The sequence below is a fragment of the Dendronephthya gigantea genome, unplaced genomic scaffold, assembly GCF_004324835.1.
Source record: "Dendronephthya gigantea isolate DGI-Jeju-01 unplaced genomic scaffold, DenGig_1.0 000497F, whole genome shotgun sequence".
NCBI lineage: Eukaryota > Metazoa > Cnidaria > Anthozoa > Malacalcyonacea > Nephtheidae > Dendronephthya > Dendronephthya gigantea.
In genome coordinates, this window is record NW_021163507.1 from 17,446 (window position 1) to 29,860 (window position 12,415).

General features: G+C 35.1%; 2 long non-coding RNA genes across 3 annotated transcripts; both read left to right on the forward strand.

Annotated features, from left to right (window-relative positions):
* The first annotated feature begins 226 nt into the window (after positions 1-226).
* Positions 227-2,390, forward strand: LOC114543613. Its single transcript, XR_003690125.1, has 3 exons — positions 227-335; positions 1,627-1,719; positions 2,217-2,390. It is a non-coding gene; the product is annotated as an uncharacterized LOC114543613 (long non-coding RNA).
* Positions 2,391-4,655: 2,265 nt separating this feature from the next.
* LOC114543615 lies at positions 4,656-9,178 on the forward strand. Of its 2 annotated transcripts, XR_003690127.1 has the most exons (6): positions 4,656-5,022; positions 5,953-6,258; positions 6,515-6,716; positions 6,952-7,081; positions 7,456-7,676; positions 8,429-9,178. It is a non-coding gene; the product is annotated as an uncharacterized LOC114543615 (long non-coding RNA). The 2 variants fall into 2 exon arrangements; XR_003690126.1 differs by lacking the exon at positions 4,656-5,022 and having other exon boundaries at positions 5,445-6,258.
* Positions 9,179-12,415: the final 3,237 nt, after the last annotated feature.

Below are 12,415 nucleotides of genomic sequence, written 5' to 3' on the forward strand. Positions count from 1 at the left end.
AACATGTTAGTAATTGTATTTCTGAGTATTTTATCACTGTAAATATGTAAATAGTCTTATTTCTGATACTTGTAAACTTGTGTTTTTCAGTTCGTTTTTGAACTGCCATTCAAGTATTTTAATAATAATCACATAATAACATAATCAATTGCCCCCCAGATATATAGTTACGTAAAAAAGGCACTGTAACATGTCAAACATTTGTCAAACATGGACCATAGTGGAAGGAGATCGAGAGATGATCCAACTTTTAAAGCTGGGCAAAAACACTATTGCTCAAAGATTCACATGAGAAAGCTGTTCGGAGATGATTCGAAACGTTTTGACAAATTTAGGTTTGTATGAACGAAACAGACTGGGGCCGGTTGTATGAAAGCCGGATAGCGCAATGGATAGCTCTATCTACCGGATAGTGTTTTTTTCAATCGCTTTAAAATCGCCCGTTTTTTGGCATAACTTTGATTAAATCTTAGTATTCCTAAATCGAGGACCTCTTTAATAATTGTTGGGTCCAGTATCATCAGGGCAATACACAGAGAATGGAGTCAGACAGTCAGTGCATGGACAACAATTAAGTAACCATTTGAAAATTATCACAATATGGCAGAACAAACCAAATAAATTAATTGTGGACGTCCATCTTTATAAACTGTGCCATAAATTTGAAAATATATAGTGTGTTTGTCTTAATGATCCACATATACCCATAGATCTTTTATCTGACTATCAATAATATTCTGTAAACCTAATTAATCCATTAGCAAAATTCCTTATAGTTTTTTATGGTGTGTATATGCTATTTAATTACAATAGGTCTTACTCATAATGATGACAAACATATCACATGTTTGATTAGTTCCACAAAGCTAACAACCCAATCAAACGTTTGACTGTGACCCCCAAACCCATCTTGCCACCTGTGAGTTTTGCAAAATATCAAACTGGATTCATAATTGATTAAATGGGTTAATTGCAAAAATAGAATTGCAAAACATAGAATATGGTTATTCGGGTATAATGGTTATTCCAAAAGCTGTTTACTCATGTCTAATTATCATCCCAGTTCACATAGAGTTCACTGCAGACAAAACATTAGTCATGTGTCACCTGTAGTGAACTCTATGTGAACTGGGATGATAATTTGCCACCAGTTTGAAGCTGATTTGAATAACCAGTGCCCAGCCTAACTTGTTAACTCGATTCACAAACATGCCGAGAAACAAAAAAAGCAGTGGCAGATATAGGGTTGTGCAGAATAAATTACACAGCTCAATTTTAAATTCAAAACACCTTAATAACAACGCTATTGGTTGTAGGTTTGAAAAGAATATTTTTCCCAAATATTGTTAGCAGAGTGTAAAAACAATCAATTTCAAAAGAAATGAATATCCCCCCTCCCATGAAATGACTGCAGGCCGGCCCTGCTGATCACTCTGATGTATGTTACACCATAGGTTAGACATTTATATAGTTAAGAGCCTGCTTACATAATCCCTTAAATCAGTTTAGATTTTGTAGTAAACCCCTCTCAATATTCAAATTCAAGCTGAAAAGACATTTTTGGTTTCATTATATTGCATTTCATCACAAGATAATTTTGCAGTGTTTATAAAATTTCTTTTTTAGTTTGTCAGTGGCTATACCTCTGATGGGGAAATACTCTTGGATTACTCAAAAAATATAATTACAGAGGAAACAATGAAACTTTTGTTTGAGCTGGTAAGATTTTTGAATATTCATGTTAGGATTTGTTTAGTTATTGCCTGGTCTGTATATTCAAATTTCATATAAAAGTGAGTTCTTTATTAGTTTTGTGGGGCCAAAATCAAAATCAGCGTAACATCAGGCTTCTGCATCTGCATGACGTCATGAGGAAGGTCTATTAAGCCAATGCCAATTTATATACTCCGTAAACAATATTAGGAAGCAATTTTGTTCAAAGATTTGTGTTAGAGTATTCTTTGTAGGTATTTTTTGTGAGCAGGTGGTCAAAGCTATTTCAGATACTGCACCATGCAGTTGTCATCTTTTTAAAGCTAGTTTATTGCACCCATTACCATGTGTGCATAGAAACCTGTAAAACTCTAAACAAACAGGTTTATATGTCATCCTACGTTTTCAGCAGATTTTTTAAGAGGATATACCCCCCAGCTTTTCCTCACTCCATTTCCCTTTTTATATATTACTGTAATTTCACTATAAATTTGAAATTTCAGGCTGAAAGTAGAAATGTTCTGGCGGCTCGGGAAAGGTTATTTTCTTGTGAAAAGATAAATTTTACTGAGGTAACGATATATAACCATACCATATAGCTACATCGTGTTTCAAAAACGTAAACCCTTTATCATCCTGTATCAAGCCTCTTTATAAATACCTATAATTTTATGCACTATGACAGGTTGAAGATATAATGTTACAAACATTATATAATCTTCAACGTGAGAAAACATCGCCTTTTTTAAATGGATCAAAACCTCTATAATGGCTAATTAATATCCCGTAACACAAAACACTTCAAAGTATTTTTTGTATATCAATAGATTTAATCTATTTTCTATGTTCTAATGTGTAGAAAAGAGCAGTTCTTCAGGTTGCTCTTCGTAATCGTTCCAACACACCCATTTTTGTTGATAGTAAAAATGTATGTATAGAACTTTGAATATACATTCACCCATATCACCTCGAAACGAAATTTGAATATACGTACCGCTTTTATAGATTATCGGCGGCTGCCTTTAAGTATTAAATTAATATATAATCATAAATTAATATTGTGTTTCTGTGTTTTCTAGCCCGGTTTATATGTTATTTTTAGGAAAGGTGTGCAACTTTTTCCCTAAACAATTTGTGTGTTCTCCAGCACAGCTTTAGCTGTGTAATGAAACACACCATGGTGTGTACGAAAACACACCTTCTTTGAAAACACACCTTAGAATGTGTTAAAATTTGGACAAGCAGAAAACACATCTTTTGGTGTGTTTTTTGACACACCTTGCTATGTGTTAACACACCTTTGGAGATGCTATTTGCACACATTATGATGTGTTAAACACACCTTTAGGTGTGTTTGAAAACCTATTTTTAGGTGTGTTAAAATTTGGACAAAAAAGGTGTGCAAATTTAACACACCTTTTTTAGTGTGCGCCAGAAAAGGCGTCTTTTATTAACGTTTTTAGATCATTTAACACGTCGATATTACTATCAGTATATGTTAAAAATAAAGCAGTCCACAATGTAGATTGTAGAGTAACATTGCCTAAAGAAAAATTTAAAAGTACGAAGTGCCTCTGCCAAAAAGTTTCGAATTTTAAAACAAAACATATTTACGATCATTTATCTGCGCATTAGCCAAGCGCATTTGTCTTCACTGCATGTAGTCGCGATTTGCTATGAATACCGATTAAGAAGCCCTCTCTCAAAGTAAACAGAATCGGCAATTAAGAAGCTAACACACTCGAAAAGCAAATACCGTCGTTTTCATTTCACGTGTACACGTGCTCATAAAACATGTTTTAATTAGAGTCAAAGTTGTAACGTTTGGGTAAAGAAAACTTTTTTCCATTATCGCTAAAAACAGGCACAGGCAGCTAGGATACTTGTTCAGAAATAGGTTTTTACTGAAAAGGATTGCTTATAGCATTTAAGAAAGAAACTAAATAAACTCACCTTTTTCTATTTTGCCAAGAACTGACGACGCACACGAACACACCCCAAACTCAACCCAATTCTTGCCATCGTACATATACGTCCGCCCTTCTCTTGTTTAGAAAACGTCTGGTTGCTACAAGGCATGATAAGGATTCGAAACATTTATCACCTAATTCACCTTACATCTCTCTGCTATAAACTTGTAAAGCAAACTGGGTTGAAAGTAAGCACGTACCATCTCAAGTTCCGTTTCCATTTTGTCTCTGTTTATTTTCGAGATTATAATCACCAAATACTTCCTTACCAACTACGTTCAGCCTTGGCCGATTAACAAATTTGCTAATGGAGCACTGCATGTAACCCCCCAAAAAAATGATTACGTGGGCATTTTTATTTTTGGATATTATCAGTTCAATAGAGTACTGTAGCCCAAAAAAGAAACATGAATACATAGGCATTCTTTTTTCGTTATTATCTGTTCAATGGAACATGTAACCCAAATAATTTTTGCAAATATTTGTCGGGCTTCTATAGAGCATTGAGCTCAACGTTAATTGAATTAACTATAAAAATGAGTGGAAAACGTGGATGTGGTAGTTGTCCGAAGTGTAAAACTAACTATTTCAACCGTTATAAGCCGGCATTAGGCCCAAATTGCAATTATGCAGTAGAAGGTTCGTACGTGCCAAAGGAGAAAAAAGCAAAGTTAAATATTTTACCAGCTGCCTTTGTGTGTGAAAACGTAGCATCAATATCGACCACAAATTGCAACGATCGGTGTTTTGTTTCTCGTAGCAAAGAGGGATTATGGATATGCCTACAGGAGTCTTGCAAGCAGAGAAGGGCCGTTGTGTTAAATAGTGACTGTACTCAGTTTAGATGCGAGCACATAGACAAAGCTGTTTATCAGCTTTCTCAACCAAAAACGCAACACATGATAAGCGCTGAACAGCTAGTATCGTATCCATGTTCCAATGCTTTGCGGGACACAATTCGTCGAAACCTTGAGGATTTATCGCTTAGATATGATTGCACACCAGAAGTAGAACTAAGTGATACGGTATTTGCAGTATATGCAACAGCGGCGCGAGCAATCCGTTGGGATTCTGCCACGTCAAGCGAAATGCTGACCATCCCTCTATAACCTGTTGTGGTAAAAATTGCCGTAGAATAATGTCTGAGGCGAAGCAGGAATGAGTGCAAGCATTATGTATTCATATCCACACAATGCTGTGTGCTCTAGCTTTGACCTCACCTATATCGAAGGCGGTGACCAATGAACCAGCAGATATAACCTTAGAGGAAACGATCACGGAACTGCCGGAACGCGTCACGACGGAAGCTAGCAGTATTCAAAGGGAATCTACTTTGAAGGTATGATATTTCGTTTCCTACGGCAGCTAGTGTGAATAATGTGGATATTTTTGGGTGTTCTTCTAGCCTCAAATTATAACTTTTTTGTGAATGCTTCGTGCAGTTGAAAAATCATCAATAATTATTATATTAGTTGTTGTTCCAAAAAGACTGCGACGTTTATTAAATTTTAGCACTTACGATGCGGCGATTATTGAAGAGCGGGGTTAATTAATAACATTCTTGATTATTTTACTTGATTTATTCGAGCTGGACTTTTAAATAGTCACGATAAACCTACATTTCCAGACTGAAGAAATAACTGAAAAGTTATGATTTCGGAGAGAGATAATGTTTAGATTACGCGCGAACCATGACCATTGCTCACGACAACCACGCCCATTTTCATAATTGTCCCATGTTAAATTAACTACACAGTAAATTAATTAAAAGGCACCATTTTAACTCCCAAGACCCCTTTTAAACGGGCTATATTGACATTATTAAATCAGGATCATTTTTGGCCCGATTCAAAGTTCTGTTTGGGCCCTATATTTTGGAGAGCTGATCAGGCCTTTCCCCTCTTTTTATAGAGCAATTATGACTATTGTACAACAGAGGAAAATAGCCATTTTAGGCCTATTAATAAATGAGAAGCATTATTGGCCCCAGTAACAGCCCCAGTTTTTAAAAGAGCCAAAAAAGCCCGTTGGAGCCATTTTGGCTTCTACGGTTCATTCACGTTCTGGTCATTCACGTTCTGGCATCAGGATAAATTAGCTCTTAGAAGCATTATTGGCACCACACTAGAGACATTTTAAAAGCCAAAACAGCTCTTGGAGCCTTTTTAGCCCCTCTCTGTTTTTACGAATATGACCATGAAGAGAGTTGTATAAAAAAATTGTAAATATGGATGTAAACATCGATATTTATAATCCTTGGCGTTTTTAGATGGCATTTACACGGTCACTTCCATATGGTACCGACATGAAGTCCAACATATTAATTTCCACCGAGAAGGATGCGGGTAGTGTTATGGGTCTGGATTGAGGATGGCCACATCAGTTTGTTCCAGTAGAAGAGATATGCAAACTCTGTTCGTCTTTTTTGTCCGAGCCAATGTTTCATCCAGGTCAAAGAGGAAAATCACACCTGCATGCAGAAATGAATCCATTAAAAGAGATCGAAATTAAAGTGAAGTTTTGCAAAGAAATAACAAGTGCAGAGCCATGCATCAATCAATCCCCACAGAAATTGGTAAGCAGAAAAAGTTTAAGGTTATGACTCCCTATATAGTTTATGAACTGGTAATTTTATGAGTTTTAAGAAATTTGATTATGATTATAGAAAACACTGTAATGGTGTAACAATAACGTTACAATTGCAGTTATAGCGAATGTTTTGTCCGTATAACATTTTAAAAATTGCCATATTCCATAAAGATATTATATTCTATAAAACCGCATTCAAATAAGTGCATTCAAATAGACATATAAACTTCTCAAATTTATAGATAACATATACCAAAGAAAACGAGCAACATGGCAGCATGATTTCGTTAGAGGAAAAGGCGGTTTACACCAGAAATGGAAATGCATTCAAGATCAAGATTGAAGAATTGCCGCCAATAATGCCTGATGCCATGCGAAATGAGAGCGCTATGAACTCCGAACACGAGAAACAGAGTGCCATTTTAAAATCTTTGGAGTATGACGGTTCGTTTCATTATAATTATGTAATAATATATTATATGTAGATCAGATTGACCAGTCCAACTCATGGTTCTGTAGGAAGGCGGGGTTTTAAGTATAGAGCCAGAGGTATATAAATTACCTTTTCTTCCGATGTGACAAGATGTATATTATCTTCGACTAGCTACTAGGATTAACTTGACATATTGTAATTGTGTTGTGGCGCATTTATAATTTTTTTACTAATAATTTTGTTAAGGTGATCCAGCAAATTACACCAACTCATAAAGGAAAAACAACTGGATATAGAGAATCTTAAAGAAATGTCTTTTGAAGCGATAAAAGATATATGCGAACAATGTTCCATTTCCACTCAGAGAAAATCAAAGGTAAATGCAACATTAATATCAATTTTATTAACATAAACGTATATATAAATTTAGTGTGGCGTATTTGCGAATACCGAGATTATACGTTTCGATATCTCCAAGCTATAGTGGAACACGAGATTACTGGCCACTGGCCAAAAATATTTTTGAAATTTAAAGGGAAATTTATCAGATTCTGTAGCTGTCCAGTGCAAGTAGCCTTGCGTAAAAAAGTAAAAGCGTGAAATAGCGAAAAAACATTCACGTGTACTATACAAACGATGCATGCATGTGTGTACAAATAAAATAAATTTTTATCGTTTTATACAATATACTAAAATAAATTTTTATCGTTTTATACAATATACCAAAATAAATTTTATGCTCTGTTGCAGTGTACTGTCGCATCAATGTTTCTTTGCTTGACTGAGTCAGTACGAGATGCTGTAGACTTGTATTTGTCAATGAAATACCACCCGATACTCTTTATCAACGACACACCATGTGGGTTAGCACGCGGCATATAGAATGTAGATTTCCAGATATCTGCACAGACTTATGAGGAAACATAGGTGGTTGTTTTGAAACACCAACAACTGAAAGGGATCCGATTCAGGTATCTAGAAATAAGACAAACATCGTATAATTATCTCATGTACATTATGTATAGGTGGCATTTGCATTTGCAGGACCAAAAATGCTGTTTTGGAATATATGAGAATATAAAGGCATATATATAATTAAAATATTAACTTTTTACATGACTGGAAAATGAAATATCAACTTCGTCACATTTATTGTCCCCCTAAACAAGGGATTCGCTCGACTGTCAAACATGACTTTGGAAAACGGCTAAGTACATTTAGTTCTTTGAATGTTTGCTTGATGCAATCAATATTATATAACTTGTTTGTGCAAAAACCACGAAAATTTGGTATTGCGGAGCTTTCGTTCGTATGCCCGGAAATTATAGTCAGTGAAATTTCCACTAAATATAATTACCTTTAGGCCTCGGCTATAAAGAATTAAAAAGAAAATTCAAAATCTTAGAAAATACCATCTAAAGAAAGCCATGAATGCATGCATGTTTATAAGCAACAACCTGGCAACATTATAGCTACATTTAGTAAAGATATAAGCGAGAATAGTCAAATATAAAATATGAACGCAAGAGCAAGATGATCTGATAATAGGAATAAATTTGATTCGATTTTTAACAATTCATTATGCAGATTATAAATATAATCCCGCCTCTTTAATTTTGGAGACGCACTTCACTACTGCTGGACAGCAGTTCGCGATATATAGCCGGTTATTTTTCGAAATATATTAGGCCTAATAGTTACCTGGGCGTACTTTATGTTACAGAACCACAACATTCCAGCAATCGTGCCGCCTGAATACAAAATGGACGGTACTGTATACATCGAGGCCGAAGATAGTGCATATGTCGACCCTGCTACTGGTTCAACTGACCGCTATATCTTGGGAGATAAATTCCATTCGACCACGAATCCTCACAAATCACCTTTATGCGCGTATCATGACATCAACCTTTGTGATCAGGCAAACTGCGTGGTAACCAGTACGCAAGAATCGCAAAACAACCGAAAGAACATCAGGCGGTTGCATAGTTCATGTCATCAAAATTTCGAAACACACATTTTATTTAATTACTTGCTGGATTTCTATCGAAATGAACAAGTCGTGAAAGATCAGGAGCGAAATCTCTCAAAACTGCTTAAGCGAAACCAGAAACTAGTGAGAGATAATTTGCTACGCTTCGTGGTGCGCTAGTTGCCTATTTGCAGTGACGTATATTCATGTTAACAGACTGTGAAGAGAGAGGTGTTGGGGGCTATTGGAATCCGAAAAACCGCACAAAAAAACAAAAACCAGAACCCCGTAGTAATTAAATTACGACCGAAGCCGAAAACCGCATATAGACCCGTATACTGCATAACCATCAAATAATTATAATCCTTAAAATCCTTAAACGTTTTATATCCCATTGTTTTACGTAACTAATTTTAGTTCTTTAAACAAAAAATCTTGCAAAACTCGCGAAAAGACTGGGAATGGAATGCGTAAATTACGTAACCTTTTGCCACCAGTGAATCATGGGATATTGGCATATCGCGCCAAATAATTTTCTTTTATTGAAACACGCTTAGCTTGTGTACCTTTCTGCCTTTTTGTGCCTCAAAATGTCCTTTCTTCACTTAAACCAATGCTCAACTCCGGACTAAGTTATCGATTTTTCACCTGTTTTTTTTTGACTTTGTAAACGAAGGAATGTATATAAATACAAGCATTTCATATTCTGCTTCTTCAGTGATATTCCTTCATTATCATATTGAAGTAAAGGTACTTATCTAGTTTTTTTACGGTGGTGGAAAATCAGATTGACGGTGGTGACTTTTCGACTTTTATCCCAGTAATTAAACAGCGAAAACGGTTTTTAAAGCTGTGGACGTCTGTCACGGGAAAAGTAGAATTTCAAAATAGCTCACATTTCGTTGAGAATGGTTGGTTTCACAATATTTGAAATAGCTATTAAAAGTTAAAAGGTGGTTTTTTGAACTTTTTTCGAAGCAACTTGGAGTATAAGATTAAGGAAGTTGTTTGTCGGAACAGCCGTCATTGAAAAAGGCGTTTTAAGATTGATTTATTATAACCATTGGCCAGTGAAATGAAAATAACTGGAACGCTACGGTCGTTACCTTCCGACCAAAAGTTGAAACTAAGTCACCCTCAGTCTTTACACGCAAAAACAAGCGCGGCCGAAACAAATGTATTTTGTTGTGATTTCGTAAATCTGATAAAAACTCCAAAAAAATTTTTTTACAGATAAATAACTGCCGGCTTAGTACTTCCAGTCGGCTGAGACATTCTTGATGTTAGTAGAATGCATTTTATGGTCCTAATTTTAGAAATGCGGAGAAGACAGTTCTTCACTATAGGAAAAAGCGTAGAGCCTAGCGTGACAATGCAGGAATATTTGCTTTATCTATATTAATAGAACTTTTTTGTCATCTAGTCACTTGGAATTAAATAAACATAAACTTATAATTTTAAACAATGTCTATCAAGTGTATTTTGCGATGAAATTTTAGCTTTTAGGATATCCGTTTCGTACAAATGTTGTTGTCAAAATTGCATATCGCTGTGAACTTGTTCCGTTTAAGAGAATTTGTTTCCAATCCGATCGCAACTGCAGACGTAATTGTGAAACAGTTCACCTGGTTAAATTTAAGATTAATTCCATTATATATGATTCCACAAAAAAGACATTTAAAACCATGAAACAAACAAAAAACCAAATTTCTTTCAAATTCGCTCTGCATCTGCAGTCATCTCGCGAGTCACCCGCAAATGAAGCCAAAAATTTGCCACAGAGTCCCGCGAATTTTGGCCTCGGGCTGCGCTCTCAGGAATTACACAAACCTCCCTTGCCTTCGGGGCATTTAATCACTAATTTCCCTCATGTCATGATATTACGTATAAGAATAATATAGTCAAAGATCCGGAGCATAAAACTTCATAATTTGCTCCCACCGTTACATCATGACCTTGAAAATGAACGTAAATTTAACATACCACACTTTCATACTGATCGTGCCAAGAATTATCCCCGAGCCGGTGCGAAGCACCGGGCAAGGGTACTAATTTCACCCGGAGATTTTAATTACGCCCGGGAATGCAAATGCGAAATGAAAGTTGTCATTATGTCATGGACGTTGGGCGTTTTTGTAAGTTATGCGCATGCGTGAGTATAAGACGAGTTAAAACTGGTAACTAGCAAACGTTTACAAACGTGCGATTGGCTAAATTAAAATTTGGGTCACGTCAGCATAACTGATATTTTGAATTATAAACCTTTTTTTAAATAATATTTTTCATTTGGATGGTCTTAATTAAAAATATACGAAAAATTGACTCGTAAAATTGATTAAAATATAATGTAAAAGATACCTTTGGATAGAAAAATTTTCATTCTAATGGATGGTGAAATATCTACGATTTTGAAGCATTTTTAAAGTGTTTTTGAACAGGTAAATGGGTAGATTTCGGTATTTTAAAGTATACTATTGTTTTGTAAGTTTAATATGTGGATTTATCAACAAATGTATGACCCCTCTTTGAATTTATTCGTCAATATATCGTTGAAATGATTTGGATTTGAAAAGTATTTATTTTTATTAAAGGTGAATTTGTTTAAAAAGTAATTGAAATTTCGCTAAGAATTGTAGTATTTAAAACTATTCGTTGCACAATTATGATTATATTATAGTCGAATTTGATAGCTCGAGAGTCGACTTTATAATTCTACCAAGATATAGGATTTTACTTTACGACTTCGATCATTCAGCAGAAACGAGTATCATAGAATTTCAGTGATGGAAATATTGTTTATAGCTTTAAATATTGTTTATTGTTTAAAGTTTATTGCGTCAGGCGAGGGGACTTTGCATGCAATGTATTTCTAGTTTTATATTTAAGATGGCAGCTAAAACGTAATTCTAAACGTAATCCGTTTGAATACTGGAATGGATCGGAATTTGTTTCAAACCTTCTTTACTTGAAAGATTTTCTCGTGAAATAGAGAAAATGGGCTACTCGGAGCTGATGGAGGGGGGTCAGGGTGGCATTAAGCTGCACTGGAAGGGCAAATGCCTCCCCCAGCATATGCGCTGAAAGAGGCCCTCAACACGTAAACTTGCGTGGACTGGCGGTGTGGTTGTCAAACAGAGCAATAACATGAAGTACCCGTAAACCATAAACCGCCGCTACAGATTTTGAACCAGACTGAGGATTCGTATTTACAAAAATTGTTGGTATTTGGATAAAAAAATGCAAAGATAATGCAAAAACATAAAAATAATTCAACTAAAAAGATTCTAAAATATATTCTATAATAAAAAATACCTTCTTGAGTAAAACTAAAGGTTGCAGAAGAAAGTGGAGATTGGAGTTGGATAATTATGATAACTCTTTATTATTTCTGGTGGATAACGGTTGAAAACCTTGGTAGGTGTTGATTTTAATGTTTTATCACTCCTCAAAAGTTCAAGATTCCATTTTTAACTATGATTTGGAAAGTTAACGATGCCCTTTAGGATGCATGATTAAGAATTTTATTCAACCGGCCCCTGAATTGACTGAATTCGATTCGGATAGAAAAAAAAGCATATGTGTTATTTGGAATATATTTTTCTAAGAATGCAACCTGATATTGTATTAATCTCAATGATGTGGTACGTCTGCTTGAAGTTTTCTGTACTTTCTTACTCAATATTTATTTAATAGTTTAATAGTATGTATGGAAAAAAAGGCATCTTCACCTAAATTGTG